This window comes from Ornithorhynchus anatinus, chromosome 4 (genome assembly GCF_004115215.2).
Source record: "Ornithorhynchus anatinus isolate Pmale09 chromosome 4, mOrnAna1.pri.v4, whole genome shotgun sequence".
Lineage (NCBI taxonomy): Eukaryota > Metazoa > Chordata > Mammalia > Monotremata > Ornithorhynchidae > Ornithorhynchus > Ornithorhynchus anatinus.
The window spans coordinates 1983124-2005459 of NC_041731.1; the positions used below are offsets into that span (position 1 = coordinate 1983124).

Here is a 22336-nt window from a genome sequence, read left to right on the forward strand (position 1 = left end):
GGGTGACCTGCACGGACAGCCGGCTGGTCAGAGACAGAGCTGGAACCAGGCTGGGACTCCAGGTCCAGGATCCACTACCTCTTCTCCACCCACTCTCCCGGCTCCCCGCGACAGGGACAGGGACGGGGTTGTCTCACTCTGGGAAAGTTCACCCGTTTACTCATAATCCCTGGGAGCGGCTGAACGGTCTTAACGGATACCGTTATCGTTACTACTGAAGAGTCAGAAGGTCACGAGTTCTAATCCTGGCTCCTCCACTTGTCCGCAGTGGCAAGTTATTTCACTTCTCTGTGCCTCAGTTACCTCATCTGTAAAATGGGGATTGAGAATGTGAGCCCCACGTGGGACAGGAACTGTGTCCAAACCGATTTGTTTGTATCCACCCTAGTGCTTAGTACGGTACCTGGCATATAGTAAGTGCTTAACAAATTCCATAATTATTATTATCATTATTATTATTCCTCACGGGAAGATACAGGAGGGCCCACTCTGCAGTGATGGAGTTTGGGATTCCCCGGCTTCACAGGGAGAGGCAACCTGCCTGCCCTTGTCCCTCTCCCTCCCTGCACAGGGTTGGGGTTGGTGGTGAGGTGTGCAGGGAAGCCCTTCTCTCTCTCTCCCCCCGGCCCCTCCTTGGGCAGGCCATGAACTGCTCCCAGAAAAGGGGAAGAAGCAAGTGAGTAATTAGCTGATTCACATGCATGTTAATTAATTGTGTATGCAACATGGGGTAATTAGTTTCTCAGCTAGTACATAGAGCAAAGGATCAGGGATGAGCTCTAAACAGACCGATCGAAGAGAGCCCAGCTGGGGTGGCTGGGAAAGACCTGCATTCTCCAGGATCTTCTCCTCCCCTTCTCCCCTCTCCCAACACTTCTGTTCCTCATTCAATCTCTGTCTCTCTCCCTCTGTCCCTCTTCCTCTCCCTACTGATCCTGTAACACTCTCCCAAGTGCTCAGTTCAGTGCTCTGCACACCATAGACTGTAAAACCCTTGAGGACAGGCATTGTGTCTAACTGTTTTGTTCTCCTCCGGTTGCTCTCTATACACAATGAGCTGTAAGCTCTTTGAGAACAGGCATCTTTTTTACTAACTACTATATTCTCCCAAACACTTAATACAGTTTGCACATGATTGACAAATCCCTTGAGTGCAGGGATCATATCTACTAACTCCTGGATTCTCCCAAGTGTACAGTGCTACGCACACAGTAGACACTCAATACATACTATTGATCGATGGATAGATACTCCCCCAAGTATGTAATGCAAACAGTAGGTGCTCAATAAATTTAACTGATGGATGGATCCAGGGTGAAAGTTAGATATGCACGGCTGTAGCCATTAGCTTGGATTCCCAAGGGACAACCATCACCGTTCCCCAAACAACCTGTTGTTCCTGTAGGAAGTGGAATCCTCCACCTGGATGGACCCAGCTTCAGTCCTTGTCCACTTCCTGCCTCTGGTCTGGGTTGTGTCCCCTCCTAAAATCTGACAACCACTCACTACTCTCCCCTGCTTCAAAGGCTTACTGAAGGCATATCTTCTTCGGAAGGCCTTTCCTAACTAAGCCCCCCCTTTCCTCTTCTCCCACTCCCTTCTCCATCTCCCTCATTTGCTCCTTTTGTTCTTCCCCACTCCCAGCCCCACGGCACTTATGTACATATCTGTAATTTTTTATTATTAACATCTGTCTCCCTCACTCTGGACTGTAAGTTCATTGTGGCCAGGGAATATGTCTGTTTACTGTTGTATTGTACTCTTCCAAGTGTTTAGTACAGTGGTCTGCACACAGTAAGTGCTCAAAAACTGTGATTTGATGGATGATTGATTGATTGATGATTGATTTCTCATTTTCATGAAGGAAGGAAGTGGAGGAAGAAAGAGTGAGAGGACAATGAAAAGAAGGAGGGGGCAGAAGGAAGAAGAGGGAGAGAAGGAGGAGAAAAAGGAGGGGGGAGAAGGAGGAGAAATAGGGGAGGGGGAGGGGATTAGAAGGATGAAAAAGGTAGGAAGGGGGAGGAAGAGGAGCCATGCCTTGTAGACCAGCTCCCCAGCAGGAAGGGGAACAAGAAGGGTGGAGGACCAGAACTATAGGGCGATCGTGGCGGGGGGGGGGGGGGGCATAAAAGCATCTGTCTCGTCCCTGCCCTGTACAGACCCTGAATTCTGAGCTCTGCTGGGATTTAGGAAAACCCACGAATGACACTGTTTTCTGACTCGGAATACTGTGAAATTGGTGTGCTCAAAATAACAAGGAATTACAACCCTAGTGGCTCGGAGCCCCAACTCTGAGAAGCTGGGGGAGGGAAGGACCCGTGAGGGCCATGCTGGGGGAAAGTCCATAGACCTAGAAACCTGAAGTCAGCCTCTCCAGACCCTGAGCAGGTATCTACACCTGCAATTTACCTGCATACTTGAGGCCAAAGTGCGTTGGGGAGATGCGTGACCTGGATAATTTGCCTGTGTAGGCACAGTTACTGCCAGAGAGCCTCAACTTGAACTCCTGGAGCTCTGAGCCCAGGACCGCAATGATAGCAGTAGTTGCTGGGGAATGGGAATGGGAAGGAAGGAGGTTGGGAGGGGAATGGAAAATGACCTCCCATCCCAAACCAAGAGCACACCACCGAGGGGAGATTTCCTCTGCCCCACACTGCACAACTTCCAGCACTGCCAGCCCTGGGTGGAAGTTCCCGGGGGCTAAAGTTTCTGGGGATTGGTGGCAGCCCATGTGACTCCATTAGGGGATGCAGTTCAGTACAAGCCCGAGACTCAGCGGTCAGTCCCCTGAAGGAAGAGGCCAAACATCTAACTTCTTTCTGGCCATGCGCTCAGCCCTGGCTTGCACTTGGGTGGCACCTGTGGCCACTGATGTGGGGAACCGGCCCATTGACTCCGACCCAGCCCCACTGTGCTCTGCCACCCTGGGCCAGTGATTAGCTTGCTTTATGTTTTTTAGGGGGGTCTTTTTATGGTATCTGTTAAGTGCTTACTATGTGCCAGACACTGTACTAAATGTCGGGGTAGCTACAAGCTAATCAGGTTGGACACAGGCTGGGTACCATGTGGGGCTGACAGTCTTAATCCCCATTTTACAAATGAGGTGACTGAGATACAGAGAAGTAAAGTGACTTTCCCAGGGTCACACAGCAAAGCAGGGATAAAACCCAGGTCTTCTGACTCCCAGGCTTGTGCTTTATCTACTGGGCCATGCTGACTGCTTTTCCTGCCAATCAGACAGGTGAGGGGCTTAAGTATTGCATCCACTGCCGTTCAGTGGTTAGAGCCAGAGAAGCTTACTGTGTTCAGGGGAAGCCCAGGAACCACAGACTAGGATTTAGGTGGTTCTTCCTGATTGCACTGGTACAGTTCATTAATAATAATAACAGTGATTAAGTATTTACTAAGTACCAAGCACCGGGGAAGGTATAGGACAGGCAGATCAGACACAGTCCCTTACCCACATGGTGTTCACAGCCTAAGTAAGGGTAGGGCACCAGGCATTAAATCTCCATTTTACAGAAGGGGGAACCGAGGTGCAGGGAGTTGTCCCAGGCCACGCAGAGGGACAGTGGTAGAACTGGGACTGGAACCCAGGTTTCCTGGAACCCAGTCCCGTGCTCTTCCCACTTGGCCACACTGCCTCTGTGGCCGTTCAGTCGTTATCCCCGAAGACAGAGTACCGTGGGTCTTGGGCCGGGCCGGGCAAGCTCAACCCAACCCCATCCCCTCAGCCGGGCAGGGAGGAGGCCTTGAGGGATAAAACTCAGGAGTGGCAGATTAAACCTCCTGGAAAAGGACCCGGCAAATCCAGTTGTTCTACCTTTTAAGTTTTATTGATTCCCATAAAAAGCCCAGCCAACCTGTTAGGGGCGTTAAGTGCATGACTGACCTCAAATAATTCCTCAGCCACACAGAACCAGATCTGATCCGCTTATTTATTAAACTTGCTAAGTGGGGCCACACCCAAATGATCCCCTTCCCCCCACTCTCCACCCCCACCAGGCTGGGAGTCCCCAGGATCCTCTCCCCTTGGCTAGTCCCTCCCCACAATCCCCTGACACCCCCTCTCCCCCTGCCCCCCCGCCCCCTCCTCCTGGCCCCGCAAGTTTACAGGATTAACTTGCTTCTTCCTGAGTAGGATCTGAGTGAGGTAGTGAAGAGGGCTGATTGTAGGGCCCCAGAGCTTAGAATCCATCCTCTGTTCTACCCACCACCTTGTCCTTCTTGGTTATTTCTGGATTTGATGCCTTGTCTCTTCTCCTGGTCCACAACAGCCCCCTGGGTAAAGTCGCATCTGGTAGGAGGCAGCAGAGAAGAATGACCATTGACCGCTCCCGGCTCCGACACCGTCCCCTCAGGCCAGTCTGGGCCCCCACTTCCCTGGGGGTTGGGGGTGGGAGGTGGTGCCGGGGAGGGGAGAGCCGGGGCTTCCCTCAGCTTCTGTCAGAGCCCAGAGCAGCTCTCTACTCACAAGCCCCTCCCACCCTCTCCTCTGCCTTCCTCCTCTCCAGTGCCACGATTCTGGGTCCCCCACGAGGCCCTCCCCACCACAAGATCCAGCCCACGCCCTCAGAGCCGCTTGGCCTGCCGGGATGTGGAATCTCGGACAGCTTGCCCTCCCTCCCTCCACGACTCCTTACCGCTCTCCCCATCTCCTGCCACAGCTAACCACTTAAACGCCCACTCCAACCCATGGCCCGCACCCCACCACCCCACAAACCCCCTTCCGCCTCCCCCCGGGCAACGCCTACCGTCCCCTTCCACTCTGCAAGCTTCACTGGCTCCACGCCCGGGGGGGAAGCTCCATCCTCAGCCGCTGGATGTTGGGAGGTGCCTTGGGGGCAGAGAGCACAGGGGAACCTGCATCCTCATCCCGTTCTTCTCCCAACTGTCTGGCAACCCCGGGCCAGCGTCATGCCTCTCTCATCCCAATACCCAGCCCCGCTGTGGGGATCCCTTCCCGACCTCAGTGTTCATAAATGACCAGACAACAGGAAGGTCAATTTCTCTCTCCCCTCTTTGGAGTAGAGGGCCCGGACACAGGGTGTGCAGGGAGCCAAAAATGGCTCCACTCTGGATCCACCCCGCTCTTCCCAGGGATGTCTAGGTCATCACGGGCAGGGTCCTGCATCTGGGACAGCTGTCTGGTGGGTCTTCCTGAGGCTCGGGGGAGAGTCGACCAGATTCATTCTGCACATTTGAGATGCGCATTTCGTGGAAATCCAGTCCCATGCCAGACCCTAGGGTGGCCTCAAATATGCATGTCTGCTGCTTTTGGACCCTTTGGACCTAAGTGACAGCAAGAAATCTTTTGGCTAGATAAGGGGAAGGACTTCCAGCTGGAGGAGGTTAAGCCAAGGAAGGCGTGGAATTTCTACCCCTGGAAATTTTTAAGGGAAAGAAGACATGTCCATTTGCCCCACCTGTCCTGGACAGTTTAATTGCCTGAGGAAGGGGGGTGAACCGGATGACTTCTCAAGCCTTCCTTCCCTGTGCCCCGACACCTAGCCAGAGGATTCTCTAAAATTATTTGGTTTCCCTGCCTGGCCAGCACCCATGGGATGGGGCCACTCTCGTCTTCCCATTCTCAACTGAACACTGGCCGCGGGCCTCCCCTCTAGGCTGTAAGCTCGTTACGGGGCAGGTAATGTCTCTGCTTAGTTGTCCTCTCCCAAACGCTTAGTACAGTGCTCTGCCCATAGTAAATGCTCAACAAATACAATTGATTGATTGAGTCTCCTGGGGACGACCGTGATTGGACAGGGGAAGTCGGCTGAGGGGGCGGGGGTGGTAAGAGACCGGGCAGGCCCTGCCTGAGGGCACCGGGGAACTCTCCCCATCTTGGATACCGCCAGGCAAGGAGGGGTTAATGGCAGCCTGGCACTGGGAGTTCTTTGGGTGATGCTATTAATAGGCCGTGGGAGCCGCTTAGAGAAGACGGAAAGCAGAGAAGAGAAAAACAGCGGAGAACCTTCGCTCCTCCTTCAGGGGAGGCTGGGGGCCGGGTGGCTCAGGGACCCTTTGGCCCCGGCCTGGAGATGTAGGAGGAAAGTGGGGGTGCTTCTGTCCTGGCTCAGTTAGCTGTTCTCTTTCTCTGAGTTCAGAGCCTGCCTTCAGCCATGGCTGGCGCCCCTGCCCTTGACCAAGCCAGGAGGGGCTGGGGCTTTCCCCTGGCAGTGATTGCCCACCACCCTGGCCAACCGTGGAGGAGGGGGTGGGACCCCCTCTCCTCGCCCCAGGGTCCCTGGCCAACCACGAGGAGGGTCTCTCAGGGCGTGGCCTCACAAAGTCCTAAAACTCTCCCAGCCAGGCACCTGCCTCTATCTTGCTGACCCTATCATGTTTTTCCATACTTGGGTTTGCGTCGTTCCTGCCTGTGCTCCGGGAGAGGTAAGTCCAGCCGTTCTGTGGGGTCAGGGATGCTAGTTCTCTTCTAATCCCTGAATGAGCAGCAAGAAGGGCTGGGAGAGGGAGATGGTGCTCCCAGAGCTTGGAGGGGGCAGGGATGCAATGGGAGCAGCTGCAGAATGAGGGTGGATGGTCAGGGGTGAAAAGGAAGCCAGGTAACAAATATATATGTGTGGGAGGTCTCTAAAGCTCCATATTCCTCTCTAACAACTCTATCTCAGCCCCCGCCCGATTCCGCTCTCCTGACCCTGAAATGGCTCAGCCTTGCTCAACCCCTTGGAACATGGCAGGATGACTCTTCCTCCCTTGGACAAGATTAAGGAACGGGAGACCCCCAGCCCTTCACAGGGCCCACCTCAGAAAGTGTGTACGGTAAACTGTCAACTTAGGGAGCTGCAGTGGCAGGGGGTAGCTGTCCTGGATCTTGCAAAGATGGCACCTGTTCTGGGCCTTCCAAATATGGCAACCACATGGGAGCTTCTAAAGATGGTAGCCAACTGGTCCTTCTCAAATATCTTGATTGATGTAAAATAACTGGGCCCTGAGGAGAGACCCAGACCCATTCTGGTCATGGAGTCTGTACCTGCCTGGATTAAGGTTTTAGTGACCCACAGCGGGTCTTTCGGGGGACTGGAAGGAGAACTGAGAGTTGGGAGCAGGGTGAGGGGCAGAGAGGCTCCATGACATCCACTGTGCCACTCTCTTCCTAATCTCTGAGCAGCCCCAGTTGAATTAGCTCTGGAGAAGCTAAGCCAGTGATGTGAGCGCTGAGCCTCTCATACCCAAATCAGAAGACTTGACCTCTGGCCTGCTCAACTCTCGGCCTCTGAGGAGCAGCATAGCCTAGTGGATAGAACATAGGTCTGGGAGTCAGAAGGACCTGAGTTCTAACCCCATCTCTGCCACTTGCCTGCTGTGCGACTTTGGGCAAGTGACTTCAGTTCTCTGTGCCTCAGTTACTTCATCTGTAAAATGGAGATTGAGACTGTGAGTCCCACGTGGGACAGGGATTAAGTCCAACCTGATTAACTTGTATCTTAGCAAGTCACTTAACTTCTCTGTGCCTCAGTTACCTCATCTGTCAAATGGGGATTAACTGTGAGCCTCACATGGGACAACCTGATTACCTTGTATCTACCCCAGCACTTAGAACAGTGCTCTGCACATCGTAAGCGCTTAACAAATACCAAAATTATTATCTACCCCGACACTTAGTACAGTGACTGGCATATAGTAAACTCTTAACAAATACTATAGAGAACAAAACAAATGAAAGCGCTGTGCTTGGTCATAAAAGGGAAAGGGGCTGAGGACAAGAGATGGGTGGGTGGTGGGGAGTGGAAGGGTTCCCACGCAAGATATGTGTTAACTGGTTAGGTCTGGGGCCATCAATTGTCTGGTGGGGCAAACTCCTGGGTGTCTGCCTTGGGGGTGTATGTTCCTTTCTGTCTCTTCAGTTATCTCTTTGTGTCCTGTTCTTCTCCCCTGCATATCTCTCTGTCAGTCCCTCTAGGCTCCTGTCTTTCTCCCTGTCTCCGTCCCTGTCTCTCCGCTCCTGTCTTTCTCTCTGTCTCTGACTATCTCTTTCTCCCTCTGCCCGTCTCTCTCCCGCTCCCACACACCTTTCCCGCTGCTGCCTCAGCGTGTGAGTCAGTCTGACAGCTCAGAGCCGGGGAGCCCCCTCAGCTGCCGAAATGCCAGCCAATAGGCTGGGCGGGATGAGACCTCGGGCCCACGGGGAGGCAGGCCGGCACTCTCCCGTCTCCCTGGGTCTCTCGCTTGTTCTCCCCCGCTCTACCCCACTCTGTGAGTCAACCCTCAAACTGAGGCCAGGGAGAATGGGGTGGCGGGCCCCTCCCCAAGGACTTTCTCCCCCAGGACCCCCTCTTCTTCCCAAAGGGCCTCTTCCCCAAGGGCTCCTTCCCCAGACCCCCTTCCAAAGGGCTTCTTACCCAGAGGGGCCCTGAGCCCCTGGGGCTCTCAGTGTCTCCCATTCAGTGCTTTCTGTTTCTCTGAGTGCTGGGGGTCAAGGGACAGGGGAAGCCCCGGGAGGCGAGATGGAGGGGACGGCAGGGTATGACTACATTGCCCGGGGATGGTGGGGGTGAGATTACCCAGTCTGGGAACACTGGGTTGGGAACAGGGGTATGGTTGTATTAGCTGGGGTCAGCAGGGGCATGGCTACACTGCCCAGAGACAGCAGTGGCATGGCTAGACTGCCCAGGGGTGATAGGGGTATGACTACTCAGTCTGGGAACATCAGGGATGGTAGGGGCATGACTACACTGCCCTAGGACAGCAGGGTCACACCTACACTGTCTGGGGATGACAGGATCCGGCTGCTGGACTCCCGGACCCGGGGTTTTCTCCCTCCTACGCCCTGCCCCTGGGGTCACCAGGCATTCCTACCCCTGAGGTCTTGCCACAACCCATTCAAGGCCCAATCTCAGCCCAGGGGAGAGTAGAGCAGACACAAAACACACATTTCCTGCCCACAAGGAACTGACAGTCAAATGGGGGAGCAGACAACCAGAGACCTTTACGAATAGTGGGACAAGTAGGAAAGCCAAGTATCAGAGAAGTGGTAAAGGGAGAAAGCCAGCCTGAAATAGCAAAATAACTCAGAATAAATCACTGAATGTACAGTTGACTTTACATATATTTACAGTATTCAGAGATTCACTCAATCCCTTTACAAATGACAGCGAAATGATTTTTCTCTTAAACACAGTCTTTATCCTAGCCCGCAGTATATCTGGTGAAAGATTCTGTGTTCTAATAAATGACAGATAATCCACCATTTTTACTCTAACAAGGGTCTGAAAATCTAGACCGAAAGGCTCCATTTTTTCAGCTCTCCTTCTGGCTTCTTTGAAAACTCAGTTGTCCAACGTAAACTTTTTTCATTTTAGGGAAATTCCCCAGCACATGGCTTCATAAGACCATCCAAAATACTACTACTTGGTCAGACTACTGGTCCACCAATCTGTCCTAATAAGAATAATAAGAATAAGAATGATAAGTAATTGTTAAGTACTTTCTATGCATCAAGCACGGTTTTAAGTGCTGGGGAAGGTACAAGATAATCAGGTCAGACACAGTCCCTGTCCTACCTGGGGCTCACATTCTAAGTAGGAGGGAAAACAGGTATTGAATCCCCATTTTACAGATGCGATAACTGAGGCACAGAGAAGCGAAGAGACTTGTCCAAGGTCACAGAGCAAGCACGTGGCTGAGCCAGGATAAGAACCCAGGTCCTCTGAATCCCGGGCCCAAGATCCTTCCACTAGGCCACGCTGCTTCTATTTATTGAACACCTGTCATATGCAGATCACACACCCGGCAGGAAACACAAATGACAGCAGTGTATAAATCTATAAATAGACCTTTGGGCTGTCTGTTATTTCCATCTCTAGGCACCGGTGCTAGCTCACTCCAGCTACTGGTTTGAAACTTGGTCTGGACTACAAAGAGTTAGAGTCCCCTGGGAGTCAACGGACCTGGGTTCTGATCCTGGCTTCGCTGCTGGTCTGCTGTGGGACTTTGGGCAAATCACTTCAGTTCTCTGTGCCTCACTTACTTCATCTGTAAAATGGGGATTACTGAGCACCATGTGGGTCATGGACTGTGACCTACCCAACTAGCTTGTCTCTACCCCGGCACTTAGTACAGTTCCTGGAGCATAGTAAGCACTTAGGAAATTCCATAAAAACAAGGGAGTTAACAAGTCCCGAACCATAGGATAAATGCAAAGGTTTTGCAGCTGCTTGGGGTCTCTCGGGGGCAGGTAGGAGAGTCGGCCAGCAGGAGCTATGGCTGACGAGGAACACTGCAGTAGTGCCACGGTCTGACCTCTTAGACTGCCTTTGTCCAGAGGCAGTGGGCACCCTGATAGGCTCTGTCCCTGCTTTCCCATCCCACCCCTTCCTTGTCCCCCCAGCTTATGGCCCAGGAATCTGAGACCACCCCCCCAGAAAGGTTCTCTAGACCCTGGAGATGATCAGCTGGAGAGCAGGGTCAAGTCAGCCAGCATGGAAATCCTTGTGCTTGGCCCAGCGCGGGGCCCTAGGTGCACTCAGAGCTGGGACTCATGGGTTGGCAACCCCTGGGCCCAGCAGTGCCCTTCCATGGCAGGTGTAGGAGGATCCATCATTGCTATCTTGGAAATCTCTCTCTCCTTCTCCAGAAGACCCAGGAGGGCTTGCCTCCCCATGACCCTGCCTGCTATACCCATCCCGATGCTGATCTCTGTAGGCTGGGCCTGCCTGTATCCACTGAGCCTTTGGGAAAATGAAGGTGAATGAACAGGTGGGATGGAGCCCCTGGTAGCTGGGCACCTCTCTCTCCTGATTGGTTTTAGTGGGGTGCCACAGTCTCCCTAAACTAGGCTGTTTCTATGTCGCTTTCCTATCCTAGTCAGGAAGTCATATTTAGAGTCTAACTCGTATTCCACCAGCTGCCATTTTTCCCAGATTGCATGACAAATGGGATGTTTTTCTGATCTTATGGCCTTTTCAGATCAGATCCCTAATTCGCCCCCACCACTTTCCATTTCTCCCTCTCTTTGCCCTCCCCTCCCCCCCGCTGGCTCCTGGCACAGAGATGCTGCCTCAAAGAAGGGGCTGACTGTAGCCCTGGGGGGGTGTCAGAGTCCATTCCTCCTCATGTCACACTCTTTGGCCATTAGCTGCGTGACCGACCCCCATCAGCCTGACAGGGAAAGAACCACGTCAGGCACAGGCAAGCGGAATGTGGTTACCTAGGAAATGGTTTTCGGGGAGGAGGAAGAAGAGGAGGGGGAGGAGGAAGAGTGGGGAAGCGGGGGGAGAGAACAGGGAAAGGGAAAAGAAAATGGACCACCTTTCAGAGGAATTAAGATAACCCCCGGGAGGCTGCTTGAAGATGCTGCCCTCACCCTCGGGCGGAGGACAGAAGAGCTGATGACTCTTCTGAGGTGACTGAGCTTTCGGGGCCGGGAGGACAGGGAATCCAAGCGACCTGGGGCAGTGGGTCCCTGGGCTGCCTATACAGAAAGATCAGGTGGATTTTCAAACTAGGACCCCCTTGAGGACTGCTTTGATGCTTTCCAAGTCTCCACCAAAAATGGAAAAGCTGTCAGTCTCCCTGTGCTGGAAAATGGGGCTGAGGCATTAACTAGCTGGAGAAGTGATAAAGAGTGAGAGGCCTGCTGGGGCAAGACTAGAGGGAAAGAAGAGTGGTGATACCCAGATGGAGGAGTTTGGGATGACACAGCTGGATCTCCCCTTGTCTCCCTGAGGTCCTGATTCCTAGTTTAAGGGCACGGGTCCAGTTCCTCACCACTGCTGTCCAACGGGGTTCTGTAAGAGCCAGTCTGGGTGGCAAGCGCCTCTGGGATGCTCCCAAATGTGCAGACAAGGGGCCGAACTGCCCTCCGGGAAGGTCCAGGGGGTACTGGGACCAGGGGGGAGATCCAAGAAGGCTCAGGCAAGCTGTTAAGTATCTGAGCCCCCTCTTCACCTTAAAAGCAGGGGTGTGGGGAGAGGGGATGGCTCCCCTGGGGTGTCCCCCTGCCCTCCGCAGGCTCCCCCAAAAGGCAAGAACACTGAGCAGAGGAGCTCTCAATAAATACCATTGATTATTCGACAGAAAAGATAGTTGGTGAGCTGGCAGTGGAAATGAGGAGCTGACTGTTTCAGTCTAAGGTGTGAGACTGTAGATATGGGGCATTCCCCCGAGGGAGGAGGAGGAGGAGGTTGGAGGGGTGGGGGAAGAAGGTGCAGACAGAGACCTTAGTCCAGGGTCCCCAGTTGGCTGTTTTCTGCTGAAATGCTGCTGTGCCAGCTACTTCCCCCAGAGCTCCCGCGAACGTAGCCCTAACCCCTTCCCCTCTGCAGGAGGTGGTGTGGGAGTAATAATAATAAATGGTAATGATGACATTTGTTAAGCACTTACTATGTGCAAAGCACTGTTCTAAGAGCTGAGTGGTGGTGTCTGGGCAGCCCTGCCTCCAGGGAAGGAAATGCCTGGCCACTCCGGGCTGGAGAAGTTCCAGCTAGGCCTCTAGGGAAAGGAATGCTTTCCCACTCTGGGACAGAGAGGTTCTGGCAGCTTTATTTTCTCCCACCTCTCCCCTCCCTCTCTGGCTCTCTCTCCGAGTGGCCACCGCGGGAGAGAAGAGGGTCTAAATATAGCTGGGTGCTCTGCCTCGATCTGACCTCTGGTGATGGGGCTGGAGCCGGCTGGAGGGAACCAGATCCCTGGTCGTCTTAGTGATTGGGTCCGGCGTGCAGAGCCCGCATTGGGGCAGCCTTCTCCTTCTGCCTGGGAGTCTGGGGGCACCATTCACACTCCTGGGGGATCGTCTGCCTTTCCACTGCTGAAATGACCCCCACAGGGAGTTTGAGGAGGAAGCGCACATACACATATTCATTCATTCATTCAATAGTATTTATTGAGCTCTTACTATGTGCAGAGCACTGTACTAAGCACTTGGAATGTACAAATGGGCAACAGATAGAGACAGTCCCTGCCCTTTGACGGGCTTTCGGTCTAATCGGGGTAGACAGGCAGACAAGAACAATGGCAATAAACACACGTGAGTGCACACACACCCACACACATGTATGTGTATTCCACACGTCACACATTCATCAAAGTCTACACATTTCCACCTATGTGTCTCTGCCACATATGCCCTCCCTGACATTCATGTTCATGCATGCCTTTACGAACATGCTCCCACATCCACACATGAACTTCCCCACCCACATATGCACAAATACACTTACATATAAGCCCCCATATTCTTGCAAGTGCACCCCAACACTCACAGATAACCACAGACACACTTCCTCCTCCCAACACTCCCCCATCAACTTCTTGACCAAAGGGGCCATGTCTCTCTAACATTCCCCTGTGTCTACCCCAGCGCTTAGAACAGTGCTCTGCACATAGTAAGCACTTAACAAATACCAACATTATTATTATTATCTCTATATTTGATCTTGCCTGGCTAAAGGAGTCGTTGGTTCAGTAACTCCTGATTGAGAACACTAACCGATCGACCCCCTTCTTTGAGTTTGCACCCTCTCTTCCAAAACACTTCACTCCATTTTCCTCAAAGCTTTATCTTCCTCTTCCTCCTCCTCCTGAAAGCTCCATGACTCCCCCAGTGTCCCATTCTCTTCCATCCCTCATCTCTACCTGTGATGACCCCAACTCGGATGGTCTAGGATCCAGGTTCAGGGGGATGCAGGCATGGACAAGAGGAGGGGAAGGGGCCCTCCCATTTGGGGAGTGGAGGAGCCCCAGCCCAGCCTGCCAGCCTGTTCCTCTTTCTGTGTGGCAGACCCAGGGATCTGGCCCCTGAAGGGGTAAGACAGTAGTGTCAGAAGGTATCAGCCCTCCCTGGGTCTAGGCATCAGCCCTCACTGGGGCTCACAGCATCCATTACTAATCCTCAAACAAGGGGGTCTCAGAAATGCTTTTCCCACCTCCTCTTCTCCTGCCCTGAGTAGCTCTTTGCTCTGTGGGAGTGAGGGTGGAACTTTCCTCTGCTTGCTTCTTCCCTGAGACCCCTGTCTCTGAGGAACTCTAGAGAAGGAGAAGGAGGAGGAGGAAAAGGAGGAAGAAAAGGAGAAGGAAAAGGAGACAGAGAAGGAGAAAGAGAAAGAGAAGGAGGAGAAGGAGAAGGAGAAGGAGAAGTTCTAAACCTGAGTCTTGTGATTCTCCCAGCCCAGGCTGTGGCTACAAAAATGAAATAACAGAGGAGGGAAGGGGAAGGCCTGAAAGGGGAAGGGAGGGGAAGGAGAGGAAAGGGGAAGGGGAGAGAGGCAGGCAGAGCAAGGAAATGGACACTTTACTGAAGTTTCTCAGGGATTACAAGAGGGGTCACTCTGGCCAAGGAACCATCCAGCTCCATTTGATCAAACTACCTGGGGAAACCCGGCCCCCAAGCCTGAGAGTGGGAGCATGGCACCTGGGATCTGATGCCTGCTGGCCATACCTCCAGGAGATTGATGGAAGCAATTTTTCAAGGTGTGGAGGAGGAGGCAGTGGAAATTTGATCAGTGGCAGCCCTCAGCGCTTCAAACCAAATCAAAGCTTCCATCTTCATTGCTGTTATGATTGGGAATGAGACCCCGAGACCATCCCGGAGGAGGCTCTGGCAAGCCCTGACCAGGCTTTCTGCTCCACAAGCACCCTCCTTCTCCCCGACCGCAGCCTAATCGCTTTCTGCCTAGCCTACCCTCCTTGAGGCCTGGGACAGCTACTTTGGTCCTCCCCGTTCCCTCCTGCTGTCATTGCTAGGCCTCCTTCTCCAGGAAGCCTCCCTCAATCAACCCTACACTCTGGCCCCAATCTCAGCTCAGCTGGCTGCTCTCTTGCTGTTTTCCCATTCAAGCAACTAGTGGCGTGCAAAAAGCGCCTCCTTCATCCATTCAATAGTATTTATTGAGCGCTTACTCTGGGCAGAGCACTGTATTAAGTGCTTACGAGAACGAGAGCAGTAAGACACACATTTCCTGTCCCCTCAAGAGGCTCACAATCTAGTGGGGAAAGAGACCCACAGAGGAAAGTGATTTACAAAGAGTCTGGCTAGGAGGATATAGAAGGAATTCAACTCAATCAGAGTAAAAGAGCAGCACAACTCACTGAATGTACAAATGAAAATGGAAACAAAAATATTCTTAGCCGCTAAAGAATGGGATGACATAGAAAAAGGCTGAGGGTGGCAGTTGGGTTGACATGGCTGGGTGTGGGATTATTTGAGGAAGGCCTCCAGAAGGAGGCATTGACAACGGGGAGAGACTTAGTCCAGTGACTTTGGGTCAGCAGGGGAGGCAGATGGAGGGGTTATTCAAGGTCAGGGAGCAGCATGAGCGAGGGGGCTGAGGTGGAAGAGTGTGAGCTGGGGTGTAGAGGGTGAGGAGAGCCTATACTTGGGTGGGGAGAACTAAGAGAGAGCCTTGAAGTCAACTGTGAGGAGTTTTGCTTGGTGTGGTGGGAGATAGGAAAGGTTTCTGAGCTGGACAGTATATCTTTTGTTCCTTAGAGCAGGGGAAGTGAATGATGCTACCAGATGTCAGTCAGGTGAACCATTAATAATTATATAATAACAATGATAGTATTAACTAAGCATTTACTTTGAGCCAAATGCCACCTTAGGCCTTGGGGATAAATATAAATTAATCAGATCAGGCACAGTCCCTGACCCACACAGGGCACATATTCTAAGAGAGAGGGTGAGTAAGTATTACGTTCCCATTTAGCAGAGAATGAAATAGAGGCAGTTTCTCCTCCTCTTCTTCTTGCTCCTCTGTCTCCTCCTCCTCCTCCTTTTCATCTTCCTCCTCTTCAGTTACTTATCCTCCAAAGTGGGTGATTTCCACAGAGGATTGATTTTCCCAAATGCAATTGTTTGTTCCTTTAATCTGGTTTCTCTCTCTCTCTCTCTCGTTCCTCAGCAACCAGCTCTCTTCCTCCTAAGTTCCCTGACTCCCAGAGTTGGAAGGGAGGGAGATCAAGAGGTCATTTAGTCCAGACCCCTGCCTCCCTCCCCACAATGGGTGACAGTGCCCATTTCCTGGTTTCACCAGGAGAAGCAAACACGGAACAGGATTCCCAACTGGGTGATTCATTCCCCTCTGCCAGGGGCCTGGGGGTGCTGGGCTAGGAGAGCGATGCCCCTTCGCTAACCTGGGTCTGCAGGTTAATCTCAGCTCCCGTTGACTCCGGCTGGGCCTGAATCGAGGTTTCTCACTCCCTCTGCACAGAAACAGCTTTCGTCCTCTGAGTACTCTGATTAAGCCTCTCTCCTCTGCCTCCTCATTCCTCCAACCTCCACTGGCCCTTCTCCAGGCCCCTCTCCAGGCCTAGGCCCCTTCAAACAGGACAATTAGGCTATCCTCTCAACCTGTCCTCCTGCCCAACCACATCCACAATGACCATGTGAGAGGGAATCCATCCATCAATCAATCAGTGGTATTTACTGAGGGCTAACTGTGTGCAGAGCACTGTTCTAAGTGCTTGGTCGAGTACAGTACAACAGAATTAGCAGACGTGTCCCCTGCCCATAGTGAACTAGAGGGAACTACAGTCTAAAACTACAGTCTAGAGGGTAGCGACTGAAGAGCTAAAAAATCAGCATCAGTAGCACCGGCAGGGGACTCATCATCTGCACTGGGCAGATCTCTCTACTAGCAGTAGCAGGGATAGTAGTAGGAGTAATGGTGGTAGTGGTGGTGGTGGTGGTAGTAGTAGCTGTAGTAACAGTAGTAGTATCAGTGACAGCAGTAGAAGTAGAAGCAGTAGTAGGAGTAGTAGTTGAGTAGTAGCAAGTGGTGGTAGTTGTAGTAGCTATAGTAACAGTCGAATATCCGTAACAGCATTAGAAGTAGTAAAATTGGGGTATTTGTTAAGCGCTTACTATGTGCAAAGCACTGTTCTAAGCGCTGGGGGATACAAGGTGATCAGTTTGTCCCACGTGAGGCTCACAGTTTTAAGCCCCATTTGACAGATGAGGTAACTGAGGCACAGAGAAGTTAAGTGACTTGCCCAAGGTCACACAGCTGACTAGGGGCAGAGCCAGGATTAGAACCTGTGATCTTTGACTCCCAAGCCTGCGCTCTTTCCAGTAGTAGTTGTAGTAGTTGAGTAGTAGCAAGTGGTGGTAGTTGTAGTAGTAATAATAATAATAATAATATTGGTATTTGTTAAGCGCTTACTATGTGCAGAGCACTGTTCGAAGTGCTGGGGTAGACACAGGGGGATCGGGTTGTCCCACGTGGGGCTCACGGTCTTAATCCCCATTTTACAGATGAGGGAACTGAGGCCCAGAGAAGTGAAGTGACTCGCCCACAGTCACACAGCTGACAAGTGGCAGAGCGGGGATTCGAACCCATGACCTCTGACTCCAAAGCCCATGCTCTTTCCACTGAACCACGCTGCTTCTCCTTGCTAGTACGCTGCTAGTAGTTGTAGTAACAGTCGAGTATCCGTAACAACAGTAGAAGTCGTAGCGGTAGTTGTAGTAGTTGAGTAGTAGCAAGTGGTGGTAGTTGTAGTAGTAGTAGTAGTAATAGTAGTAGTAGCAGAAACAGCAGTAAAAGTAGTAATGGTAGTAATAGTGGGGTTGGTAGTAATAATAATAATAGTGTTGGTATTTGTTAAGCGCTTACTATGTGCAGAGCACTGTTCTAAGCGTTGGGGGAGATACAGGAATCATCGGGTTGTCCTACATGAGGCTCACAGTTAATCCCCATTTTCCAGATGAGTTAACTGAGGCACAGAGAAGTGAAGTGACTTGCCCGCTGTCACACAGCTGACAAGTGGCAGAGCCAGGAGTCGAACTCATGACCTCTGACTCCGAAGCCCGGGCTCTTTCCACTGAGCCACGCTGCTTCCCAGTAGTAGTAGCAGCAACAGCAGTAGCAGTAGGACTAGTAGTAGTAGTAGTTATAGTAGCAGTCGTCATAGTAGTAGCAGGAGTAGCATTAATCAATCGATGGCATTTATTGAGCGATTGCTCTGTTCGGAATATTGTACTAAACACTTGGGAAAGTACACTGCAACAGAGTTGGTAGGCCCGACACCTGCCCACAAAGAGCTTAGAGTTCCCAAAGGGAGACAGACGTGAAAATTAATTACAGATAGAGGAAATTGTAGAGAATAAGGGTATTGACAGAAATGCCGTGGGGCGGGGTGGGTGTCACAGTGCTTAAGGGGTAGCCGGCCAAGTGCCTAATAATAATAATAATGTTGGTATTTGTTAAGCGCTTACTTTGTGCAGAGCACTGTTCTAAGTGCTGGAGGAGATACAGAGTAATCAGGTTGTCCCACGTGAGGCTCACGGTTAATCCCCATTTTACAGATGAGGTAGCTGAGGCACAGAGAAGTTGTGACTAGCCCACAGTCACACAGCTGACAAGTGGCAGAGCCGGGATTCGAACCCATGACCTCTGACTCCCAAGCCCGGGCTCCTTCCACTGAGCCACGCTGCTTAGTCACAGTAGTAAGGAGAAGTAGGAGTATTGAGCTCAGTGCCCTGAACTAAACGCTGGGAAGATCAAACCAAGCAAATGACACGTTCCCTTCCCCTCAAAGAGTTTACACTCTAATGGGGAAAGGCAGGGATAAAAGTATTTATAGTGGAGTAATCGTAACACTCTTCAGGCACACTGTAGGCTCCTTGATGGTGGGGATCGTATCTACCAACCCTTTGGTACTGTACTCTTCCCAGCACTCAGTTCGATTCTCTGCACACGGTAAGTGCTCGGTAAATATCACTAATTGAAAGTAGAATTGAATAAATGGCTCTACGTCAGTGTCGAGGATGAATGTAACTGCTAGAGAGTGATGAACGTTTCATGTGCGGAACATTCCCAAGAAAGAAAAGCTTCATGGAGCTTTCCTTCTAATGGGGGAGAGAGAGAAAATGAAATAGACTGTAATGGAGTAGGAGAAAATAGGACAGAAGACGTCCCAGAGAACAAATCAATCACTCAATTTGCTGACACCGGCAGGAGGCCTGAGGGGTCGTGAGACCAAGGTTATTCAGGGAAGGCCTCCTGGAAGAAGTGACTTTGGCAAAGGGCTTTGAAGGAAGTGGGGAGAGGGGGCGTGGTTTGGTACAGTGGAGGGAGGAGGAGAGGATTCCAAGGAGCAGTAAAGACGTGAGTGATGGTCCAGGGCAGAAGGTAAAGAGTGAAGCCCTGTCAAACATCGCCCCTGCCTTTCCCCTCCCCTTCCTCCCTGGACCTGGGCTCCAAACTCAATCTAAGGGTCCCTCAGAGATACCAACATCCATGAAGACTCAGGCTCCTGTGCCTTCCACCGTCCTCCTCCAGCCCCCCTCCGGCCCCTCACCCATTCACTAAGTTAAGCCAGTGGAGTCCCCCCTTGCAACTACTGATGCCCGGTTCCACAGGCCTGGTCCCACCCCTGCAGGCGCCGGGGAGGTGAAAGGTCAGTAACCGGGGTGAGGGGGCAGGGAGAGCTCCCGGGATTTGTGTCTTCATTGCTGGAATTCTGGTCATTGTTCTTGGCACTGTCTAATTTGGGGCATCAGCCCCCCCACCCCCTCTTCCCACCTACTGTCATCCCACTGTCACCCAGGGCCGTGTCCATGAAATTGACACCTACTAATGGGATCAGCCTTGTGCACTCAGGAGTTTCACAAGATCTGTTCCCGTTTCCTGACCCAAATCCCACACTCCTTCCCTCTGCACTGCCGAGATGGAGGGGAGCTGGAGAGAGGGTCACCGCCCCTATGCGGCCCTAACGTCCACACACTCACTCACACGCTGACCAGCACAGACTCACAACCACCCAGTTGAATACCAAACACACACATACACACAACAGCCCAAACACAGAAATATGCACTTGTACACAGACCCACAAACACACAGTTTGGCCTAATGGTAAGAGCACAGGACTGAGAGGCCGGAGACCTGGGTTCTAATCCCTGTTCTACCTCTTGCCTGCTATGTCACTTTTGGGAAAGTCACTTAACTTCTTGGGGTCTGTTTATTCCTTTGTAAAATGGGGATTCAATACCTTTTTTTGGTATTTGTTGAGCATTTACCATATGTGCCAGGCACGGTACTAAGCACTGGGATTGATACAAGATAATCAGGTTGGACAACAGTCCCTGTCCCACATAGGTCTCCACATTCTTAATCCCCCTTTTCCAGTTAAGGCTCCCGGAAGTTAAGTGATTTACCCAAGGTCACAAAGCAGACAGATGGCAGAGCCAGAATTAGAACCCAGGGCCTCTGACTCCCAGGCCCATGCTTTTTCCACTAGGCTTTGCTACTTCTCTGTTACCTGTAATATCTGTTCTCTCTCTCCCTTAGTCTGTAAACCCCATGCGAGGACAGGAACTATGTGTGATCTGACTGTATTGTAGCTTCTACCCCAGCACAAGGCACATGGCAAACCCTTAATAATTACGATTATTACTCTTATTACGTACACTCCCCTACGAGACTATTACAGGTCCTTAATGATGGCTTGGTAATCAGACTTGGTCCATCTTTGCCTTTCCGTGTGGGACTGAAGGCAGAGTTTTCAGATGAGGTTTGTATCTCAATCCATCAGTGGTATTTATTGAACTCTTACTGTGAGCAGAGCACTGTAATAAAAACCTGGGAGAGTAAAATAGAGTTGGTTGACATGATTCCCTGACCTGAAGGAGTTTACAATCTCTGGGATTTCCATGGTGGCATCAAGTGGGGCAAGGAGGGGGTCAGGGAAGCGTCCCAGCCACTGCAGGGGCACAGAACCTCCCCTAAGGGAGAAAGGAGCAGCACCTTTTATGGATCTGCCTGGGCCACCTCCTCCAGGGAGTCTTCTCTGATTGAAGCCACCCTCTCGCCATACCACCCGCAAGGCCTTCTGCAACTTTCCCTTGGTCTTTACTGTGTCTTTACAGTCTCCAAGATGAGTTCTGCCTCTGTTCCCAACCCAGAAGCTCCCTGACAGAAAGAGCAGGCTTGTTCTCAAACATGGATCCCAGAAACAGGGATAAATCAGAGAAGTCCAACCTCCCTTGAGTCCTTGGCTTCCACCTCCTCCCTCCATAAGCCTTTAACCAGACCCGATGATTAGCAGCAAAAACATCTGGATGGATTGAGTAGCTTCTCCTTGTTTTCTGCCCTGGACTACCTCTGAGTGTGTCATTAACAAGGGGGACCGGAGAAAGGAAGAAGGAAATTTGAAGAAGAAGGAATGCACTACTAGCTGGAAACTTGATTATGAAACTCTTAGGAATCAGGGATATAAAGGGAGCAGAGCTACCCAGAATTCATCCGATAGTCTGTCTCGGTCTGCCTCAGACCTGCTGTGTGACTGAACAAATCTCCCAGTCTCTCTGACTCTCAAGTCCACAGTCTGAAACAGAATAAATCCTGCTCCTGACCCACTCACTGGTTGCATTGTAAGGCACGGAGAGGAAGCTTGGAAGCAGAGGCTCCCCACCCCCATCCCGGGAATGTGTTGATGACAGGGGTTAGATTTCCCTGTGACTGGGGTTTGATGAGGGCAGGGGGGCCAGGAGCAGGGGCATGGGCGCAGAGGCGTAGCCACTTCCTCACAACAGCGGACGGGCTGGTGGCCGATGGCTGACGTGATTCAGCTTAACCCGTGTGCCAGATTCAATTAGACTCCTTAAAATTAAAAATACATATTTATTTTAACCGGTTGGGGTGTTCTGAGCAAGATGAAAGCCAGAGAAGATGGAATATAAAAAATTAGATCATTAAGGACCCAGAGAGGAGAAATTGCATAAATTAGAGTGAGAGGAGTACATCGGCAAACTCTTCCAGATGCCTCCCCAGGCCTCTCCAATTTGGAGGTTAAAAAAATGGAAAAGGGAGAGTTAGAAGGGTGAGGACACAACAGACGCTGGAGAGAATCCCATTACTGTTCATTTATGAAATTGACTGGGGTGGGGGGGAATCAAGAAAGCTAGTGGGGGGCCTGATGAGGCCCGAGAGAAGAAAAGTATTACAACAGGGTCGGAGGGTGAGAAGTGCTGGAGGCAGGAGGGAAATCACATATCCCTCCCCACCTCACCCCAACAGGGTCCCAGCCACCAAGGATCTGGAATGGAAGGGAGGGGAGTCATAGTCTAACGATAATAATAATAATATTTATTAACCTGGTTCTATGGGCTGAGCACTGAGGTCAATGAAAAATAATCAGATTAGTTTGAGGCTCTGTCCCACATAGGATCCCAGTTTAAAAGGAAGGAAGAGCAGGTGACTTCTCCCCATTTTACAGAAGAGGAAACTGAGGCCCAATCAATCAATCAGTTGCTTTTATTAAAGCACTTGTTGTTTGCAGAGCTTGGAGAGCGTACAGTGCAACAGACAAATTCCCTGTCCACAACTAGCTTACAGTCTAGAGGGGGAGACAGACATTAAGATACATATAAATA

General features: G+C 51.5%; 1 protein-coding gene across 1 annotated transcript in view; it reads left to right on the forward strand.

Moving 5' to 3' along the window:
• The first annotated feature begins 6328 nt into the window (after positions 1–6328).
• Positions 6329–22336, forward strand: part of TSNARE1 (t-SNARE domain containing 1) — a 237291-nt gene continuing 221283 nt past the window's right edge. Inside the window, exon 1 of the mRNA XM_029063152.2 lies at positions 6329–6393. The gene's annotated coding sequence lies outside the window, so the exon portion shown is untranslated. The remainder of the gene's footprint in view (positions 6394–22336) is intronic.